Source organism: Oenanthe melanoleuca, chromosome 15 (assembly GCF_029582105.1).
Source record: "Oenanthe melanoleuca isolate GR-GAL-2019-014 chromosome 15, OMel1.0, whole genome shotgun sequence".
In the NCBI taxonomy this organism is placed as follows: domain Eukaryota; kingdom Metazoa; phylum Chordata; class Aves; order Passeriformes; family Muscicapidae; genus Oenanthe; species Oenanthe melanoleuca.
In genome coordinates this window covers 7891500-7914495 of record NC_079349.1, presented here as the reverse complement: position 1 = coordinate 7914495, position 22996 = coordinate 7891500, and the positions used below count along the sequence as shown (strand labels likewise).

Sequence of the window (22996 nt, the reverse complement as noted above, 5' to 3'; positions counted from 1 at the left end):
GGAGATGGGGAAAGTCCAGGGCTGCCCTTGATGGAGGCTCGTGCCAGCAATGGGCAGAAGCAGCTGAAATAATGGAGGGAAAGATAAAATTTCCCTAAAGAGGATCAGCATCTGCTTCATTCTTTAGTTGTACTCGAGGAATACTGCTGACAAATGTGACCTGCAGTGCAGATTCCTGTGCTGATCCTGGCAAGGAGCATTAGAGGAGCTTTGGCTGCAACTAACGGATGCAGCTTGTTGGTGCTGTAAAAACAAGTGTCCTAAACTCTTAAAAATGCAAAGAAGGGAGAGAGAAATAGAAGGATTTACTGCCCATATACTAAGTTAACAGAAACTGTATGGGCTGAATTGGTGCAGTGCAAATTGTGGCTGGGACTTTTGCAAAGCCTGCAGAGATCCTCTCAGTAACCCTGTCTGGAGTCAGCCAAGTGCTGCTGGGTATCTTCTCTCTGCCCCAGAGAAAGCCGTTTGTGCTGCCAACCCATGGTCTCTGAGCAAGAATACAAAAAAAAAAGCCTGAAAGAAGAAGTTTCACAGCTAAAAACAAAACAAACCCCAAAAACAAATCCACAACGCCTTTATAAAATTATTTTTAATAAAACAGATTAACAAGAAAAGTAGGTTTAAGCTAAAACAAATTGTGTGGTAAATATTAAGCTCAGGGAGGGAAAATTATACCAGCAATAATATTCAAAGAAGAAACAGGATGAGGGGGAAAACAAACACAAGTTTTATTTTTATATTTAAATCATACCTTATATATCAAAATAAAATTTATATTCAAGGAAATTGTGAACCCAAGAGTTCCTTTCAACTATTTTCAGCCTACAAACCACAAGTTGTGCTAAGCATGATCAAAGTACTTCACAATTAGTTAGGGTTTAAATCACTATAATTGTCAGCCTAGGTTGTAATCAGAAAAACATTGTTTTGAAGCAGCAGCAAGCTTGCCCTGGTTGTAATCTGGGGAAAATTCAAGAAAAACCTTGGGATCCGTTGGTTAACTGTAGCCCAGTGCTTGGGGACAGAGCTGTGTTAAACATGTGGGACATCAGAGAGGCTGTCCAGGGCTCATGAGAAGCCACCCTGCAGACGCTGCTGCTGCAGAGCCTCTCTGACTGCTGCTGCTGAGCTCAGCTCCCTGGGGAAGGACATCGGAGAATCTTTGTGAAAATGCAGTTTGTGAGGTGCTGTAAAAATCACGTGCTCCAGGTGATCCTGGGAGGCGCTTGGTACCTTCGTTGTGAGGATGGTAGGAAGAGGCAGCCAGTGGAATGAGCGGTGCAGAATTCTTGGATGGAGGAGGCTGCAGGAGTGCCAAGAATGACTGCAATGTGAGTGCAAGCCTGTCGAGCACTGCTCTTTTAATAAAGCTGGCAGCGTGTTATCTGGAAACTGTGATGGGTTTCCTAACAGATTCCTTGGATGTTTCAGGTTGGAGAACTCTTCCTGAGGCTCTGCCAACACAACTGAATAGAGGATGAGCTCAAATGCTTTTGTAGTTAGGAAGAGAGTGTTTCTTGCAATTAAAAAGGTCTTCTAGGAGTACAGGATATAAAGGCTGTCTTTGAAGAAATCATGCTTTCTAGACCTTAAATAGGTAAAGGTAGCTTTAATCTGGACTCTGCTATGGAGAAACTGGAGGAAATTTCCCCACTGGAAGCCTCAAAAAGAGAATTTGCTCAGCAGTACAAATGAATAAAACAACAAGGCTTTGTGTTTGAGGATCTCAAAGCGTTTTCTGCTCTGCACCAGGAAACATAATACCTCCTAGGAGCTGTGCTAAATTGGAAACAGGGACTTTCTCAAAGCCTGCTCAACTCTGCTCTGGCTCAGCACAGCCATGCTTCCACCAGCGTTGGTGGAAAAGACAAGTGATGTTTTGACAACTTGAGTCTTCAGTCGTGACTTTTCTACAGGGATGCAGGAGATTAGCAGACAGCACAGATTTAGTGAAGAAGCAGTTAAGAGAAGACAATTAAATTTGCCACCTTGCATGCAGCCAAGCCAGAGACTTTCTTTGGGCTCAGAATGACAGTAAAATCACCACCTTTACAGTGACTCTTATGGCTTGCAGAAAAATGGGGTTAGTGTTTGGGTGGCAGTGAGGGGATGGACTGGTTGAGGAGGCTCTGCCAGCAGTTTCCCCTGCTCTGTTTCAGAAAAAAATGCAGAACTGAACAAAGTTCAACCCCCAATTTAGTTTGTATGAATCGTCTTCTCTGCTTCAGTTCTCTTCTAGTCACCAAAGAGGTATTAGGGAAGAGATGTCTAAAAAGGAGCAACAGGCAGGCAAAAGTGAGGGCAATAATTAGTGGAAGAAATGAGGTTAATAAGAAGCAGCTGATACCTCAGGTCTTCATCTGGGGAAGAGAAACCATCTCCCAAGAATCCATTTGGGTTCAGGGGGTGCTGGACTGAGAGAGCCCTGGACATGACTGCTGGGAAGGAGGCGATTGCAACAAAGCAGAGGAGCTCGTGGAGAAAGCTGTGTTTTGCTCCCCAAGTTGAGTGTAAATGGATTGTAGCTGTCTTGTTGGTCTACTTTCACAAAATAACTTATTGAATTATTTATTTGAAGAAGTCACAATTAGAGCAAGTAAAGGTCAGTAACTCAGGTGTCATCAGGCACTGCCAGACTCTGGGCATGGCCACACGGATGTGATCCCACTGAATTCCACAGAGCACCCAGCAGACACTTTGCTGGCATGGCACCAAGAAAAAGGCACAGACAGGTGATAACTGACCTGGTGTAAAGCGTCTCCACATAAGCACTGCCCTAGTAAACTGTTATCAATTAAGAATTCATAGATTGGATTTATATCCAAGCAGTATTTTTATCAGATTATAGCTTTTCTGAATCAATTATTAAAACCTCCCAACTAGTTTTCCTCTTTATTACTAACTTATCTGGGGACAGAGTTGCCCTTTTGGCTTTGCTTTCTGTGTCCAGAGGTATAGCACATCACCTCAGTTCTCTGTCACAGAGATGGTACAAGGGTGTGCCAACTAAGGCGAGATATCATGGCTCGTTACCCCAGAGCTTTTGTTCATTTAGTGTGAAGAGCCTTTATGATCTTGCTCAATTTTGACTATGCACATTAACCAGTGCAATTGTGAACAGTCCCAGTAAAGTGTCAGAGATGCACGTGTTTGTCTTCAGCCTCTGATCATGCACCTTTTGTGACACATGGTGTGTCTAATGCATCCCTGCAAATTTGTCCTCACATGACTCAGCCCATATTGTTCAATAAAAGATAGTCCATAAAACCATGCAGAAAAAAAGAAAGAAGAAGTGAACCAAGACTGATCCTGTGATTTTTTTTGTTTATTTGTTTATTTGTTTCCCCTTTTCATGAGTGGGTGAGCATCAAATGGAAAGAAGGACAGTGTTTGGGAATTGGTGATGAAAATACTCTCCCACTGACTGCCTTGACTCAACAAACAAAATCTTCACAGATTCAGGGGAAGCAAAGGATACAGAGGGACAGAACTGATAGTAAAGCTGCAACCAGCCCTCTAGCAGCAGCAAAAGTCAGATGTGGAAATTGTTCCCTGAGCAGACAGGACCCAGAGTTGTTTCTTTAGCTTTTCTTTGGCTCTTCTAAGATTTTCTTGCTGTTGAGAGGAACTGGGTGAAAAGAGTGGGTAGAGGGGGGGGTTTTGTGCCATTCTTCCACTTGAGTGTAGAGAACAGAGAGCAGAAGGTGTGGTGAGAAGCCTTTTAAAGTGGTCATAGATGTATGAGGTCTGATACTGTTTTCAAAAACGTATCTGTTAGACGTAAGTGCATGGGAGGTCATTAGAGCTCTGCTGCCTTTCAGGGGGTGAGGCAGGAGGAGCTGGAGTGGGCAGGCAGGAGCATTGCTGCCGGGAGCGAGAGCCACCATGCGATCACAGGCTTCGGCAGCGCCGACCAGGGAAAAGGGCTGCATTTCCCTCTTCTCAGCTGAAGGCATTGCTTGTGTTTAAATCACACCAGCTTGTGATTGTGCCAGGAGTTCCTCTGGAAATGAGTATGGCTAGCTGGCAGGGTTTGAAACAGAGCAGTGCCTGTCTTTGGTGGTCACCCAACATCTTGTTATTTACTGGATCTAAAAATAAACTATGTTTTCCCAGAGCAGAGAATCCAGCTTATAGGGAAAGGCAGGTATTTCCAAATTACTTTCTGTGTGGTAGGTACTGTGGTAGGTACCTCTGGTTCATCTAAGAACCCTTGCTACTCCTCTAATCCTTCTCAAATCCTTGCTTACCTTCCATGGATGAAGACTAGGGGCTTGCCATGTAGCTTTTTATTCAATAAGGAAAAAAAAAATAGTGCTTGTATGTAAAGTTATTTCTGAAGGAGAGACGGATGCAACAGACTGTATGATAATTTTCTGAGTTTGTGAGAATAGGTATCCTCTCAGACAAAAAGGAATGGTCTGATATTCAGTCTGCACAGACACAGTGTGTTTCCAATAATGATGCTACTCACTGATATTAAGATTCTTATTGCATCTGAACTAATCCACAGTATGTCTGTGATGGGTCATAAGTGGAAGACATAAAGGCACAGATATGAAAGGAGAGATGTGATAGGGTCTCAATTTAAGGTTGGCCGTGGGGTGCATGTGACATTCTTGTAAGTAAACTCACAGTGTCCAGGTTTATAATAGCTAAACTCCTCAGTTTCCTTTATGTAAACATTTCACTCTAATGGAACATTATACCCAGGACCATGCCTCAGCAGATGTACGTGTATATGAATTGCATAAAGATAGAGCAATAGATAAATAGATATCTGGACTTAATAAACACTCACTTCTAACACTAATAGGCTGGTGAAATCTTACAGAGAGGGAGAGAGAGACTGAAGGAAACACAAAATACTGCTGAGAGCTTACAGACTGGCACAACTGGAAGCACGCAGCATCAAAAAAATGAGGAGAGGGAAAGGCCGAGATGGATCAGGCATATTCTATGCTTGTTAGTGTTCTCCCATCTTGTAGCAAGGGATGGTGAACAAGCCAGTGGGGTGGGTGCCTGCTGTTTCTTCGGAGGGGAAATCATCCTCATCCAGAACAAAGTTTCATTTATGAGCTATGGAAGCTTCAGACACATTTTTACAAAGCCAGAGGATCTCTAGGAGTTTGTGTTCCTGGAAAGTCAGGTAAGTGCCTTTCAAAATTTTACTTTGACTTCTCTTGGTAGCAAAAATGTTTTTTCTGGTAGGGACAGATTCTTCAGATCAATAATTTTCCTATATTCGTTTCTTGACATTTTCCCTGTTGCCTTTCACCAAAAAGAAGCAGGGGAAAAAGTGACAAACAAAATCCTCCGTGCCCTATTCCCTCCCAGACAAATCTCTCTTCCAGTTCTTGGTCTGGGAACCAAAATCCTGTAACAATGGCAGCTCTCTCCTGAACTTGTTGAAACTGTGCCACTTGACAGGATATGGTCCTGATGGCCAGCATGGAAACAGGAGGATTCTGTATCCCAGAGCCTGTGTGGGAGGGCTTAAATAATCCCCTTCTGTTATTTCCCATAGCTCCAGAATTCAAGGTAACTAGGTGAGAAGAAGGAAGAACTTTATGACAATAAATGAGCAACAAATCGAACAAAAGCAAGAGGGAAAAATAATTTCTAAGTTCCTTCTTGCCCACTTGGATCAGTTTTTTAAATGAGCACTGTCTGCAACTATTGCCCCAGCCTAGACATTCTTTTTCCTTCATTTTCACAGTGCTTGGGTTTATTTTCCTTCCCTTTACTTGGCTCTGTGCCATTTCGTTGGCTAACATTCACCTTGGCTGCATATTCCAGGGAAGGGCTGTTCATTGCTCTCTCCATGGTGTGCCCAGTGAAGCCCACTCCGTCCAAATGGCTTGAGCTGTTGCTTCCTCCTGCCACCTGCATTTTGGGGAGCCAGCAGCTCCAGAAGCAAGCCCCCTTTTTAGCAGGCTTTAATTATCAAAGAATAAATTAATCTCCTTTGCAAAGAGGAAGCAGTAAAACAAGGGGGTTGCCCAGCACAGGGAGGTGGAGAGCAGCGCCAGTGGAGCCCCACATGTGCGCGGGCACGGCGTACTCTCCCACCAGGGATCTGGCAATCTTGCATGCATGAATTGCCTTGCAACGGCCACTCAGCTGTCATCCTGTCAGGCCCATTTACAAATCGCATAACAGGTTTAATTTTGAAATCTCCCTCTTCTCCCCCCTCCCCTCTTTATTTTTGCTGAAATGGATTTACAATGAAAAGGAATAATTATCTATATGAGCAACAGCAGCACAATGCCTGCAGTGGCAGGGTGGGCTATGATCAGAGGAAATGAGCTCTAAGTCTGAAATCTGCTTTTATACATGTGTGCCTACTTACAAAGAGCCAGGTATTTACAAATAGCTATAAAATATTTGATGGATATGGATATGACACAATTTTTAAATTCTGTGGATATAGATCAGACATGCAAAGTCTAATTTCAGCTTTTGCTTTTGTTGTGCTAAATGCCACATTTTAAAATAAGTCTCCAACCATACCACTGCGTGCATTTTATATCTGAAGTTCATCAAGAAATTGGCTTCCAAAACCTTAGAAATGCTTTCCAAAGGATTCCAGCCCAATTTATGTTTTTAAAAGGGCAGTCAGCTCTCACTCTCAAAGTGCAGGAGAGCCCGTTTTATGCAGTAGTGGACATGAAGCTGAAGCTTTTTCTATAGTCTCTGTCCATTTCTCTCAGTGAATTGAATCCAGTCAAAGGTCAAACTGGCCAGAGGCACTTTTATTGTCATGGTAACCATGACTTAATCAAACAATCCTGAGATTCCAGGTTTGTGGGAACAGGCAAAGATCTGAAGAGACTGGAATGAATCAATCAAAGGGGGCAGGGAAGAAAATCCTAAGATATATGACTTATCCTTCCAAATCTATTACTCTGTCCTTAAACACACAAGAATTATGCCTTGGACAAAGCCTCTTTTCAGACCAAATACCTCTGATTTTTGTTTTCTTGTCCTTTGCATCAAATTTCCTTACATACCTCTGTTCTACACCACTCAACCTCAGCCCAGATTTAACCAACAAGAGGAAAAGAGGGTAAACAAGAATTTAGGAAAGATGAAGATTATTGCATAAAAATCTATTTAAAAAAAAAAAAAGAGGAAGAGGAAGTGGAAAACCAAGGCAAAATGCGATCAGCCACCTTTGATTTGAAAACCTATTTAGGCTTGTTAGCAGTGATCTAATGCAACTCTATAGGCAGTTAATGCATTTTTAAGGTTTTTCTCCTTTCTGGGCAACTGCTGTGTCTTCTTGTGATGCCAAGGCTGTGGGGCTTTCTTGTGTCTCAAGCACTGGAGCATGTAGGGGTGCTGAGTTCGGGCAGCCTCTGCTCTTTGCTGAGAGCCTGGTGAGTCCAGGGGTGTCTAGAGGCATCTGGAGAGTGCTGGGGGCTGATTAACCTGGGACTTGGCTGGGGCTAAGGCTCTAAGTCTGTTTGTACATCTTTGGTTTTATTCCAGAAGCAATTTGCATATGACTTAACTCCTGTATGTACTTGTGAGTCCTGGCTGCATTTATTGGTTGGAGGAAGAGGCAGACATGTGGTCTCTGCTCTACCACCTTACTGATGGGAGAATGCCTTGTGGGTTTTTGGAACCTGACCACGGTCTATATCCACATGCCATTAAGCCCCTCATAATAATTCCTGCTTTAATTTTCAATATAGTTAATTTTTTGCTTTGGCTTCCTCTGCCCTGAGAAATCATAAACAGTAAAACCATGGGAGTATGAGAGGAGACACTTTTCTGAAGTTTTGGTGGCAGTGTGTTTAACTTGTTATACCTGGTAAGTGGAAAGATCACATATTCTTTTCCTCTGCTGGAGAGGAATTAGCTAAGAACCTGAAATATATTTGCTCTTGGAGGCTTTCTTGAAATTGGATGTGTGGGGTTTGGGTTGGTTGTGCAGTGTGTGTGCTCAGTTACATACTTTGTGATACACAGTCATGGAAACATGGGGAAGCTGTTGGCTGCTGTGCTGTACTGGAAAACTGGTTTGTAATGTCACAGAGATGTTCACCTCCCCAGCCTGCCTCACATGCAAGGCAGGCTATTTTCTGGTGACTACCCTGTCCGAGGAGATTGCTGCTGAAATTCTGCTGTGTCTGTGTTATTTAAGGAATGCAGATCATGACTTGCAAACCCCAAACCTAAGAACTGTAATGACAATCAGAGCATGAAACAAACTCATTGACTGTTGTTTTTAATGTAGATATGTCCTTACCAGAAAATGTGTCCTCTCAATGGGCTCAACAAACAGACTCTAACAGGTGAATTTTCCAGAAAACAAACTCCTTCCTTGCTACTGGATGATTGGGGTGTCACCTACAGAGATAGACGTTGGTAGGTAAAAGATGCAGAAAACAATTGCAGAGTAGAGCTTAGCAGAAGGACAGAATTCCATGGATACTGCCAGGATACTGACAGAAGATAAATTACTGAAGCCTGAGCATCAGACAAGGAAATGAGTAGTTGAGGAGGTCTGGAAAAAAAGGAACACTAACCTGTGTCCAGGAGGATGTGATTTCCAAGTGTAAGAAGAAAAAGGTCCCTTTTCGGCTTGGCTATGAAGGCCACTGCTACCTCTGATAGTGTTTGTGGAAAGGAGACATTTCAAGCCACATGGGAGGAATGGAAAAGCAATTCAATATAGAAAAAAGACAAGGTTTAGAAAACAACAGCAAGGAAGAGACAGAAGGCTGATTATGTCAAGAGAACCTTTTCTGAGGTCTATACACGTAGGAGCAAACAAACTAAACAGAAAATAATAGTGGAGATGAAATGAGAGAGAAGTAGAGGGAGATCAAAAATGGGAATTAGAGGACTGGATGAGCAACTACATGAGAAAAGAGAAAGTGACGTATCTGATGTGGGCCTTCTTAATAGCAGGAGAAGAAGAAAGTTTAAGAGGAAGAAAGGCTATGCAGGGCCTGCTCTGAGAATGAACAGGTTCTGTGGTTAGAGATACTGTGATCAACAAAATTGAGGAGAGTTCTGATGAGTTTTGATAGGGAAAGGCTTTTATTCATTTCTTGCCTAGTGTCTCAAATAATCTTCAAGACCAAGGCAAAGAGCAGCACAGATAGAGATGAATTGCTGCTGAGCACTCTTTCTGTCAGGACCATGAGGAGCAGCAGGCACTCAGCACCACTGGGAAAGAAGCCTCAAATCTTCTCTGCTTTTAATCTGTTGATCTCCATGGGAGAAGACTGAGAAAACTGGTGAGATGAGGGACCATGAGCAGGTTATATACAGAGCCAGCACTGCACATGACCTGTGCTGGAATGAAATGTAAGTCTGGTAGGTAAAAGCCCCTGTAAAACTCCTTCCCCTCTGCAAAAATACCCTCCAAGTTAGCTTTAACACTTAAGTACCATGGTTCCTGAATGCTACCTTTAAAGGTTAAAGCATTTAAACTGTAGGAACAGCCAGGGGCAAAAAGAGGCCCATTTCAATTTGATATGTTGAGGTCCTGCAAAAAGCCAGACTGGGGGGTCTCTGAGCTCTTTGTCCTTTCCTTTCCTCCTGAACCTGAGATGGCCTCGAGGCCTAGGCTGGGCTGTGTTTCACTATCCTTCCTTTTTCTCCCTACCTTGTAGTAAATTAGCCATTTCCAAACGGCTCAAGCAGGGGAGGAAGTTCTCCATCCTTGACTTGCCTGCTGCACAGGGCAGCTTTGCAGGAAGGAACTGAAAGTAGATCAGGAAAGACTGCTGCATGAAGAGAAGAGCTGCACTTCTCCCGAGGGTTCAAAGCTTGGTTGAGACAAACAGCATCCCTCTGCCACCATAAGCACTGCCAGGGACAGATAGATCTGGTCCCAGTTACCATCACTGTCTTCTCATGGGGAGCTCATCTGCCTTTCATGGTGGGTCACAGGACACCTGCCTTTCCTGGAGGGATCAGGATCTCTCTCAGCACACTCTGACCAACGAAAAGGTTTTTTCCCCATTTCCTGACCTTTATCTTGTTGCTGTGATTTGAGGCAGCCTGGCTCTTGCTGTTTTACACCAGGGCAGGGCAGTGCAGCCTGTCGGTGTCACTGCAGCACCAGCAGCAGCCTGGTGCCGCTGAACAGCGGCTGTTCGGCTTGCAGAGACAAGAGAACGCCCTACAGACTTTACCCCACCCTGTAATCCAAAGAGTGCTCCTCAGTTTACTCTAACCTAAGCCTTCCTGCAGGCTGCTGCCTTTTACCGTGTTATCTGCTGTGATAGCTGTGGTATTAATAGCAGGAGACTTCCCTGCAAGGAGCCGAGTGCAGCTCCAGCACAGCTCCCACTGAGCTCCTTGCCTGCACTGCTATCTCTGTGCAAGGCAACACTTCCAGCTTTACTCCACTGGCTACAATTCATGGAGATCTCCATCCATTTATCCCGCCTCAGCATAAACAGTCCTATCTGGAGGTGGTGCCTGCTGTCAGCTCCCACCCTTTACAATGGTGCTGGAACTTCCTTGTGCTCAGAGATGTGAGCAAAGGTCTCCAGCACTTTCTAGGCAAGAGCAGGGCTGAGAGTGACTACTGGGGAATAGAAGTGTAAGATCTTCTTTCTGGGAGCCCTGCCACAGAGAGGTCTTCTACTGTTGTGTTTTACTCTTTTAAAGCTCTCTCTTGAAAAACCCCTATGAAAATAGCGAGGGATTTGCAAGCAATCATTCAATAGATCAGAAAAGCCCCAAGTACTTGATAAAGTTCTTTTACCTTTAGTAAAGCATGTTGGTACTGGAAGGCTGCCATGTGCTCTCCAGGGTTGTCCTTATAATGAGATTTTAGAATAGCTGCTGTTCAGGAAAGAAGAATAGGTGTGTCTGACCAGGAAAACTTTTTGAGGGTCTCTCCCAAGGCTTGCTCTTCTCATGGGAGCAGAAAAAGATCCAAGAGTCACTTCTCTGTTACCATGACAGAGCTCACTCCCATTGTATCTATGCCCAGCTGCATGGGCAGGCAGTCTCAGGTAGGGAGAACTCTGAATAAGGCTGACTATTGAGTGCTTAACAACAGACATTCTGAAATACAATTTTTTGGGGGGTATGTTATCTGCACCAAGCAAAGCCTGAAATTATATGTATACCATAAGACATTTAGTGCCCAAGTCCTTTGCAGAGACCTTCTCTATCAGATATTTGTTATCTCCATCCTGCCCTCAGTGCAGCCAGGGACTGTAGCTTTGCCAGGGAACTCTGAATTCCACAAGTTTCTGCTTCTGCTAATATCTAGTCTGACACTTCCTAATACCACAGTTCAGAACAAGGTTGTACTGAGATACACTAATTTCTTTGTCAATCTTTGTTTGATTTAGAAAATACTTCTAAATCATCACAAATTCTGTTCTATAGCACTGAGCTATCTCTCTAAGAAGATCCATGAAAGTATATTATAAACTTTTCATCAGATGTATCAAGGCATAAAAGCAACATGCTTCTATGATTGGAAAACTTAGGCGTGGAGGCATTTTTTTTTTGAGATGATGGATGTGCAAAATCTTTTGTTATGAATTTTGAACCCCCAGAGGAAGATGGCCAAAATGTCTTGCTAGCTGATATTAAGAGAAAGCTCTAAAAATTTTTTCTAAAAATTGGCATGTGAAGGTTGGAGCAGGAGGAACTTGACTCAGTTAAGTCAAAAGAAGATGTCTGATATCTAAATATAAATCAATTCCTCAAAAAACCAAAACAAAACAAATTTAAAAATTAAAAAAATTACATCCATTAATTTTTAGAGAGGAAACCTAACTCTCCTTCCTTGCATTTTTATTTCAAAAAACCCAACAACCCCCACACACATGAAAAAAACAACCCACCAAGCTAAACAAAACAAAACAAACAAAAAAACCAAACCTGAAAACAGAGAAACCCCTACAACCCCTCTAAGCACATGAAAACAGAACTGCACTTCTATATGAAGCGTGCAGTCTTATTCTGACCTCACTTCACGGCAGTGTGTGAATATAAAGTTCAGCAGAAGTTGATGAATTTACACCCCTTAGTGTCCACTTGCAGCGTGTGCAGGTCTTGAACTGGAGCCCCAGCAATGTGAGCCGTGCAGGCAAGAAGCTGCACCAAGCTGCTTTTGAGGAAATTTATTTTTGGATAAATAACAGTCAGTTCCAAACATTTTTCTCTTCAGGATGTGTGTGCTTTTCTAATGTTTAAAATAAAAATGTGGTGCTAGGAATTGGGAATATAGTTTTTATGTATTTGATTACTCCAGCATTAAAGCAGCATGATAATATTAGTGATAGCCTTTAACATGAACTTTGTTCTGTAACTTCCAGGCTTCAAAAACTAATGAGGAGTAAAACTGGGGGAAAAAATGTCTTCCGACAGGCTGGTCTTCAGCACCTTTTTAATGAATAACAGATTTGCCATCACCACACATCACTTGGAATATATTATAACAAGACACACAGGCTAATATAATGCATTGTCTGCACAAGGCTACTATGTATTAGTGAATTTCTTTTTAACTTGATACAAGATAGTTCAGTTCCACTTATTGAAGCTTTCAAATCGTTTTTCTGGAAGAACCCAAACCCAGTGCAGGTACCCGATGTAACCAAACAACATCAGATGCTTTGTTACAGAAGTTGCAAAAGGCTTTCTTTGCTTCTTTGAAATTCAGAAGGAAAAGCATGAGAAGAGTTTCTGACTTCAGCACTTAGTAACAAGCTTTCAGGGAAACCCAGGACACAGACAGGGAATCAGAAATGTCAGATTCTCTGTAATGGCTTCTGTTTCAAGAGATAACAGGGAGCTGACTGCACCCTGAGACAGGCTCATTTTCATTTCCAGTATTCAGATGTGAATATTGGATAGGTGTTTTAAAACCCTTCAGCTGTCTCAGTGCTGGGTGCTTGCTGTTGTCTCAGGTTTGGCTACTAGGGGACTGCATAGAAAATGTAAAAATATTGAAATTTCCTTCTCAGGGAAAGCAAGATGATGAAAGAGATGTAAACTTAAAGCAAATATATCGTCTTATTAAAAGACAAGTACATGCATACCTTTGCATACCTTTTTTTTTTTTTTTTTTTTTTTTTTTTTAATATATATATATCTAAAATTTGATCAATAGAGCAAGATTGGCAGATGTGAGGGTACACTTAATGCAGCAGGCACAGCCATCTCCACCCTGCAGCTGCAGCTGCAGTCAAGACTCCCTCTGTTTTTTCCGTGGCTGTAAATGGAGGATCTAGAAGTCTATCTCTTGTCCTGGTACGGCCTTTTCAGTCAAGAAAGTATAGGGCAGACTTAAAACATTTTAGAAGTGTTCTTCAAACTTCCCCAGGCAGGTCAATGGATAGTTGGAACTGGAATGACTCAGGAGAACTGAGTCATCTGCTGGCATTTCCCCCTCCTCTCCACTTCTACAAGCAATGATCTGTTTTCTTCCTTCCTCTTGATTAGCTCCATAATATACTCAGATTATAAAGTGAACTCGATTTTGTGTCTCTTGTATTATCCGAAGTGTCTCATTAGCCTCAGTACCATCATAACCCTCCTCTGAATCATCATTTATATATGGATGTTTGACATATCAGCTGATTGTCCCTTTTTCTCTTTACTTCCCCATCTCTTCTGAAAGCCAATGAAGCTATTTCTGTTGATACTTAAACATCACAATTTCTCCCACTATCACTAACAGCATAATGGCATTATGAAGAACCTTTCTGCAGTGCATTTTTGTGTGACGTAATGCAAACAAGATTGAATTCAACAAAAACATCATTAAATGTTACCCTCTTAAAACTCATTTAAGAATGAGCAGGAAGTTTGGATATAGCAAATACTGTTTTTCAGGGTCTAAGCATTGAACAAAGTATTTTCAGAACAGTTTCAGTCAGGGCAGATTTAACATGGAGAAGGCACTATAATGTTTATATGGATATGACCATAAAAAAAGACTTGAGTGCACAGAAAGTAGGTGTCTATGTGCCACTGAGACCCTTGTGCTATAGAATTTATCCTGGTTTTCCCCTTTTTGTAGGGTGAGATGAGAATAATTTCCCTAGGGCTTATAAACATTTCTCCAGATATATGTTAAAATGGGCTTCAGTGTCTCCTGCTTCTATATATTCGACAGTCAAAGTAACACTCTCTGTGAGCATTCTGCTCTGTGTGATGTAGTGTGAGATTCTTGCATGCATATTGCTTTTTTAATGTTTTCTTGGCACCCATTGTCACAACTTGTTTTTCTCTTCTTCTGGAGACCTTTGTCCAGAGAGCTGCTACTTTTTAAAAGTCAAATAATTAAAGCCCTTGTTACCTTTTTTTTTAAAAAAAAACAAAACAAACCTAAACTCAGAATAACAAATTCTGGCAGATTTTTAGTACTTAGTATCCACAGGAACTAGCACAGCTTTGCAAACATCCTCAGATTTTCAAGATCTTGTTCCACCAAATACAACTTGCATTTTTCTAACATTTTCCTTTGTCCAGCTTCACTGTTGTCTCATTCCATGTGGTCTTGCTTGAGTCTTGTTTTAATTATGATAAGTTCTTATGTTTTCCTATTCTATCTTATCTTCACATTTATTTTTCCTACGTAAAGCCAGGCAAAATGTCTTGGTGTTACGGTGCTGATGTAGGAGTGCCCAGAAAGGCAGAAAATGCTCCTCAAGAAACATGGCTTATAGATACTAGTAAGGCTGTGTGCACACACAGCTCTTTGCTGGCTTGGGGCTCTTCCTTGCTGCAGTTTTGCAATGCATTTGAGCTATTATTTTACTGAAGCAACAGGATACTGATTTGTGAGGCTTTGTTCATTCTGTGATCTCCTGAAAAGGCATGGAATTAGGAACTGTCTTAGCAGATTATAGCTCTTTGCCCTACAGGATAAAGAACACTGAGTTCAATTGGTATCCTTGATGGATTTGACTTCTGCAGGATTCTGTTCGTGCTGGCAAAAAAATTATCCCTAGCATTTTGCTTAATTTAACGTTAATTTAACGGCTTAACTTGAAAGAAGCAGTGCTTGGTGATGTCATCCTGTCTGGGATATTGCAGAAAGAGCTGCTGCTGCTGCTGCTGCAGACCTGCTGCAGAGGTGATGTGGTGGCCCTTCCTGGGCTCTGCCCAGTGCTGGCAGGCAGTGCTGAGGCAGGAGAGCAGTGGCTGCAGTGTCAATGCTTGGGGAAGCAATAGGCACTTCCACAGAAAAAATTACTTCCCAGCACCTGCCATGCGCCATTATCCCCTCTGTGTGTCCTGGGAAAAGGAAAAGCATTGGCAAGTGGGGCAGTGAAAAGTGGACATGAGCTTGTCTTTCCTTGTAAGGGTGTGAAAGCAGGTGCAGGCTTGAGGCTGCGCTTTTCTAAGCCCAATAGTTTTGTTTGTGCATCCCCTGGCAAGTCGCTTACTGGGGACACGCCTGTTCTTACTTTTCTAATTAAGCATTAACATTTCCATCCCGTGCTTTATTTTTGCTTTTGGAATGGGTGAAGATTTGTTTTCCTTTCTGCAGTAGTCATGCTGTTATGATGGAGAAGCTGAAGGGTCCAATTACCCTCCCCTTGATGTTGTTTGTAAAGCAATAAGAACTGGCAGCATGTGATTAAAACCAAGAAGTTATCACTCTTTCTTGAGGTGGGAGGGGTGACTGTTTGCAGATGAATATGCTCCAAATCTACTACAGGAATAATTTCCTCATCCAGTACGTAACCCCATCTCCTCTGTTGCTGATTGCAGGTATGCAGCTGTAGAGGTTTTTATGCATGAATTAACACTTGTAGCTAATAGCAGTAAACTCACAAATGGACTATTACTTTTTATAGCCTTTCAGCAGAGTCAGCCTAGTGGAGCAAAACTGTTAACAAATTAAGATACGTTTGACAGGACTTCAAGCAGGAATCATAACCCAGGAGTCACTGCTTGGGACATAAATGTAAAGTCATCTGTAGAGCGAAGCTGTATCTCAGCTGCTGTATGGTGACAAGTGCTAAACCACAAAATAAGAATTAAGATCAAGAGTTAATCTTGGAGAGATTTTCAGAGCAAGGAGCTGACTTCCTGCAATGGCTGTAAAGAGCATGTCATGTAGTGCTACAGGATATAAAATAACAGTCATGGTAAAAATAAGTTGTATTTGTCTACTTATGACACTGTACATATTTTAGACATTGTATGATGATGAGGAAATCTGATCTTTTGAGGGGAATGTCTTTAAACCATGGACAGAATATATTTGACAGTTCAGATGCAGGGCTTTTGTAGGGTTTGTTACTTGAGAATAAACCAAACAGGAGTAAGAATGGCTGTAGGAACTATCAAATATGTTTAAAATTTTCCAGCAGACACCCTGCCACAGCCTAACAGGGTATGGGATTTCTTGTATGTGGCTTCAGCTCCATTTTTTTGTTGGTTCTTTTTTTTTAATTGAGGAGATGGAGGTGGCTGCACAGAGGCTGTGTTTGCAGAACATCTGGATGAGCACTGGATCCTCTGGTGCATGAGATTTAACAGAGAGTCGCTGCCCACCTCAGAGCTTCCTGCCTCTCCTCATCTGTGGCTTTCAGCCTTGTCATTCTGCTTTTTATTTGAGCTATCATAGAGTATCTAATATTTTTTTACCTCATCAAATTCCGTCTCAAGGACAATCTTTTAGTCAGCTTTTTCGGAGCTGGTTGATGGAGCTCTTGCATCTGGTATTGGTTCATTTTCTGCCTTATTTCCACTACTCAACACTGCATTTTATAAGGTAGAGATGCAACATATGACTTGAAGCCCCAGAATAGGCTGTAACCTACAGGGGGCTTTTCTCAGTGCATTCTTATTTTGGGGGCTTGTTGGCTCTGTGCAGCATCACATCATGCACCTGCATTTGCTCCTATTGAGGAATTCAGGAGAGTTGTTTGTCACCAGCTCCCCAATGGCTATGCTTATTATTAACTTAAAGCCTAAACTTAGAGACATTCAGGCTGAATTTACTCCTCTTTCTCTATCTTGAACCTTCACTCCCCACTAGGCTTGCTAAAACTTCATTCAACATAATTGAAGACTCATTCTCCTTTTAATACCTTGTGATGTTCTGCTAAGAACATCCACTGTTACAGTTCCAGCATAATTATATTTTCCCATAGGTGTAAAAAGTGTCTGCATCAATAGCTTATTAAAAGACAGTAATAAAAATTATGACCCCACAATTCTGCTATTAATATAACAATTCTGCACCAAGAAAGCTCCTTGATCCTTCTTATGCATCTGCTGTAACATGGTACAACAGCAGAACACTGTAAACCAGTTTAATCCCTTCTTTTCACCCCCTAGCAATATACATTGGCCCAAGAGAGTAGCACGAATTGAATGTTTAATTTATTAATATGCAATAGTGATAATGTCAAAAGAACAATATATAAAGCCCACACAGAACAGGATTACACAGTACATAGGGGAAAGCCTAGAGCTAATATTTAATATTGCAAAACACAGCCAAAAATAACTTCTTATCCAAGGAGCAAAAGAGGGAGAGCTCTGCAGATGCTGGAGCAGAGGAGCTGTGCAAGCAGCCTCTGCCTTTAAGTGCACAGCTAGACCCAGCTATCCATCCTCTGGCTGAGCTTCCTCTCTGCTGGGAGCCACAGAGATCGTGGTGCTTTCCACAAGTGCTAACTGTTGGGCAGCGACTGAAGTTCCCAGCTATCACTTTGTCTACTTTAAAGTCTCTCACTGCTCCAGTTAAACAGTGAACACCAGAATCAGAGCAGCAGACACAAGCAATACAGGTAGAGAGACACAGCAAAAGAGAGGCCTCAGAACTCAGAGCACTTCTGCAAGTGAAGCAGGAAACCAACTGTTCACTTCAGCTGAATTGTTCACTTAAGCTTGGATGAGCAAAGTTTCACCAGCAGGCAAAGTACCCTGTGGCCTTAGCAGAGATATAGCCACACTAACATGTCACTGGCTTTGCCAGAAATGAACAATTTGCCTTAGTCTCAAATCAGTAACAGTCATGTGTGTGGAAAGCTATTCAGCCTCTTAGGGACTGGCAGGTTTCACAAAATTCCTAGAATTTGCTTTGCTGCCCCTACCCTAAAATGAGCAAGGAAGGAAAGGACAAATGTGAAGGAATAAAGCTCAGTACTTCAGTATTACTAACGGTTCAGTGTACAGCTAGGAGAGCAGAACTCACTTGGAGGACAGGTTGAGAGACAGGTGAGGTGGGGGGCTCCCTGGCTTCCCTGCAGGTTTCTCACTCTGCCACGCATTTCTTAAGTGGTGGGATGAGTTCCAAGCTGACCATTTATCCTGCTATTGCTTGGCACTGTCACCTCCCCACACGCACACACACACACCAAAGAAACTGCAAAAGCAAATAAGTACCTGGTCAAAATATGGGACCTAATTGTCTCTTTAATCTGTTGATTGAAGAGTCTAGGTCTGGCAGCCAGGGCTCTCTTAGCTGTTGTGTCTGTAGATTCATCCCCTGTCTGATTCCTCTTCCAGCCTTCCCCAGCTCTCATCTGCTTGCTGTCCTTCCCTTTGCTGCAGCTGATTGCTCCCTTCATGGCACAGTCTGATTTAGAAGAGCCAGGTCAGCTCAGCAGAGCTCTGCTGCTTGAAACTAACTCATCTCCTCTTGAATGCCACACAAGATGCTCAGCTCTTATACAGCAATAATCTCTTAAAGTCAGGAGGAGGCTGTGGAGATGAGAAATGAGGGTAAACCAGGAAACCTACCTGTCAGTTGAAACACCAGCAGCAGGGAAAGGCTGTGTGCCCACAGCCTGGCTCTGCTGCACGTTGTAGATCAGAGCCCACAAGCACAGCAGGAGAAGAAAAGCTGTTGGGGTTGCCCTGCCAGCCCCTTCCTGAGGAGGGATAGATAGAAGAGGATGCTTGTAGCAGCGGTTCCTCTATGAGTTTGTTGTCTCTAAAGTTTTCTCACTGATGTTTTTCAAGTGCCAGAACCTGGGCAGGTTAACACAGGTCACAGCTGCCCTGTGCAGAGGCGTCACGTCACGCTGCCTGGTTTTTATACATGGGGCTTCTGTGATTTATTTGCTGCTTCTTTCAAAAGCTTTATTTCTCTCTAGTTGGCTAAATTAATGTATTTGTAGTAGTTCAAAATGGGTGGCTAACAACAGGCTGGGCCCCTGGCTGAGCGGAGGAGGAGTTTCCCCCCTTCTGCCAGGAGAGAGGGGTCAGGAAGAGCCATGTGTCTGTCTGGCCTCTGCAGAATTTCAGGGTCTTTGTGATTATTCTCCTGCTTTCCTCTTGTGGTTGCCATTGCTCTGCAATTTCCTGTACTGTCTTTTTTTTTTTTTTAGCTTTATTTTGATGCTCATTAAATCTATGACTATATTTTATTTTGCTCAAAGCTTTATGTGGTGTGTGCCAGGTTAAATATGTGTGCCAAAGCGATAGTTAGTGCTTTGGACTGACACTTACCTAAGGGAAAACTGAGGCTTACCCAGGGTTTTACATATACTATGTGGGGAAGCTGCGGGCCAACACAGGACCAAGTCACTTGGAAGGGCAGCTGTGAATGCTGTGTTCATAATAATACAGACCAGAGCAGGGCAAACGGGCAGGCAGCTGAGTTTGCCCAACATCAGACTTCTGTATTGGGTGTAGCTGCTGCTGAACAGAAAGTAGAGTAGTTGTTCCTGCTCCACTGACCAGAGGAACATGAGGCTGAAGACAGGTAAGTGAGTTTTACTGGCAAAGTGAGTTTTACATCAGTGAGTCCCCAGCTGGTTTCCTTCCTCCATCATTAGGTAAGAAAAAAAAATTGGTTTGCATAGTTTCTGTGGTTTTTAAATATCTCGTTGTATTGCATCAGTCAGATGTGGGAATATGATAGATGGGGTGAAAAAGAAATGTGTGAGACAGAAAATGGAGAAATGTGCCATCCTGTTAGCACAAATGATTCTGCCCTGGGCTGAAGAGGGCAGGAGTGAATGACAGACAAGGGCTCAAATGGAGTTGAAAGGCAAATCTGGACTAGAGGAAAAAGGAGGGAATGATTCTTCAGTAAAGGAAAAAAGATTAGGGTCTGACCTAGATACAAAGATCATTCCCATTCTGCCCCCCATTTGCTAAGTCAGGGGAGATAATGAGAACAAGACATCCCTAGGATTGCTACAAAATTTCTCCAAGGTTTTGAGCCCACATAAGGAGGCTCACCAGGAAACACAAGATAGCTGTGCTGCACCACGTGTGAGCTGGAGTCTGCCTGGGTACTGGGTCAGGTTCAGGGGGATCTAAAGCTGTTCACTGTGTCCCCATTCCTCAGCTCCTCACATTATCAGGTAAAAGCCAACAGGCAGAGGATGGTGTGTGTAGAACCATGCATGGCAGTTATGTCAGCCTGCAAGTGAGAGGTTTTTACTCAATGCTGCCTTAACAGCAGCACCTCAGCTCCCACCGTGCTTGGGATCTGACCTCCTTAGCTCTTTTCATGTGCTTTTCCCCTGCCCTGGGAAGGGTCAAGCTCTTGCTGTTGCCCATTTCAGAATAAGGGTGTGTAGCTCAGCTGAACAAAGTACCCAAACGACAAACTGTCAGTAGGTGATGGGTTTAAAAATATCGAGAGATATGGTGAGAAACAGCAGAAGAATAGAGCTAGGAGTAACAAAATAAGGTTGATAAAGGAAGAGTCACCTGAAAAGTCTCCTGGGAGGTCTGCTATACTGAGGCATGGCCTCTTGGATAAATGTGAGCTTTCCTATGAAATCATTTATAAATTATGTGAACTGTTTGCTTTTAAAAGCTTCATAGCAGAGACCGCCATCCATATCACCTGTTAGCTCTTGATATTTCCAGCCTCTTTTCTTTGCTGCTGCCAGTACCCTGATTACAAGGCTTTCTTACACTGATGAGTTATCTATTCGTATCTGACCCAGAAAGGCTTGCTCTGTATGGAGCTTATCCACAAGAAATTTAAAAACATATTTGTTGCTCAAAATTCAAACCGTTTTCCTTGGCCTTTGCTATTATGTTTGTATCCTGGACTTGACGGAAAATTTTGAATGTGCTCAAAGTGACAGTTAAATTTCAGCTTAATTTTAAAATTGACTTGGATACCTCATTCACGATGAATTCAGCCCATTTGAATTTGGGTCCATTTAAATTCTGGCCAAGGCTTGGATCACATATACTTCCAGGCTTGGGTCTCTGTAACTGAATCCAGTTATAACAGAATCCTTTGTGCTTAAACTCTCTGGTGTGAACTGTGAAGAAAAAACATGCACATGGACACGGTTGATAAAACCTTTGGGTACTTGAGGGAGATCTATTTCAGTAATGTTAGAGTTTTTTAATGGAAAAACATTTTACATTTGTTTTTCACTGGTCTTTAGAGACTGAAAGTGAACACAAATCCCCTTACATATAACAGGAAAACAAACATTTTATCTGCTGGGTTTTTTTAAACATGACACACAACACTCTCTACCAATCCAGAACTAAAGAAAGCATTAATTTGATCAATTTAAGTGATGAATGCCCCTAAAATGAAACTTTTTTTTTCTGGAATTGTGACCTTGGGCAGATTAGACCAGCTAGGTAAGAAATCCAGCAAGTATTTATCAAAGGCTTCTAAGACAGTGCAAACTCTGGTGAGTTCAAAAGCAAGAGACTTTCAGTCTTCATACAACTGACAGGGTCATAACGTTTCAAGAATGCCAGGAATCCATGTGGCTGTTCCATTAAACACCCCTGATTAGTGAATGTGCTGATAAACTTAGAGAGTCAGAGGTCAACATTTCGGAGCCCAAGGTACCCCAGGTATCTGAAAAAGTCTCCAGAATTCCCCTGCCTCCCGCCCAGTTAACCCCTTCCATCACGGCACCCATGGAGCCTTAAAAATGGGAAGAGAGTGTCTTCACGAAGTATTCTCCAGACAATTCTGCAGAGATGTTGAGTTAAACTGAAAACTACAGAAAAATTACCTCAGGGTACTCCCATGGAAGTGTTCACCACAGCTGGCTGCTCTTTGATTTCAGCTCGAGCTCACAGTCAGTAATTGTGTAAAACCCCATGTTGCACTGGCTCATCCAGCCTCTCTCCCCTCGACTCCAGGTGATACCACGATTGTAGCAGGCTGTGCATTGAAATAGCTCCAGAGCTATCACATTGCAAACACCACAGTGCTTTCAAAATGCTCAGGAGCAGTCACACCACCCTGTCACCACACTCAGCTCTCTGCTCTGCTCAGGTTTTGTTGCAAGAGCTACAGCCCTTACTCCTGCCAAGTGCCTGTGACAGGCAATTGGGAAATCTGTAAAAATATGGGCTGTGTGCCTGAGCCTTGCTTTCACAGGGTTTACTGTACCGGTTGACTGTAGCACAGTCAGGAGGGTCCCAGGAAGGCTGAATTATCCCAGCAGTTCCCCTGGGTGTTAGCCCATTTTCCAGGCAATTGTCCTCACTGGCAAGGCCCCTCCATGGACATTGCTTCTGCCTCAGTCTCCCAGGCAGAGATGCAGAGTTGAACTGTCCTGCAATACATGGCTTTTCATTTCACATGCTGATTGTGAGCTGCTGGAGGCACTAAGCATTCGTGTCTGCTGAGGACCACAGCGTGACCCCATCAGTTTCTTTGAAAATCAATAGGAAAAATGCTGGAGAATGCAAAGGAAGCAGGAACAGTCAAAGTAAAGACAAGTGATGTCCTGTAATGGCTGTAATGATTCTGAAACACGCAAGGTCACAGATAATCAGGAATCTAATTCTTCTTTGAAAGAATCTGTCAAGTTACTTCCCCACCTCAAAAACAACTGCTGATTGATGTTATTTATGGGCTAACAAACTCATTGAAGGCAGTCTGAATGGAGGTTGTACAGCCTTTACTATCCAGGTGGAGTTAGGTAGCTTCAGCTGTAGAAAAAAAACAAACAGGTAAAGAGGTTTTCATTGTTGTAGTAAAACACATGAATGGGATGTGTTTCAAAATGTGCCAACACTGCTGCAAGCCAGAGCCACAATGCAGCAGTTCTGTTAATAAAACTCCCAACAGTTCAGG

At 42.7% G+C, this 22996-nt stretch overlaps 1 long non-coding RNA gene across 5 annotated transcripts; it reads right to left on the bottom strand.

The window, feature by feature from the left end:
- Positions 1-650: 650 nt before the first annotated feature.
- LOC130259593 (uncharacterized) lies at positions 651-22186 on the bottom strand. 5 transcript variants are annotated; one of them, XR_008841667.1, is made up of 7 exons: positions 21924-22168; positions 21058-21203; positions 18352-18669; positions 10739-10818; positions 8541-9315; positions 8261-8361; positions 651-5548 (listed from the first exon to the last, which is right to left on the bottom strand). It is a non-coding gene; the product is annotated as an uncharacterized LOC130259593 (long non-coding RNA). The 5 variants fall into 5 exon arrangements; XR_008841668.1 differs by having other exon boundaries at positions 8541-8621; XR_008841666.1 differs by having other exon boundaries at positions 8541-10818.
- Between the last annotated feature and the right edge of the window lie 810 nt (positions 22187-22996).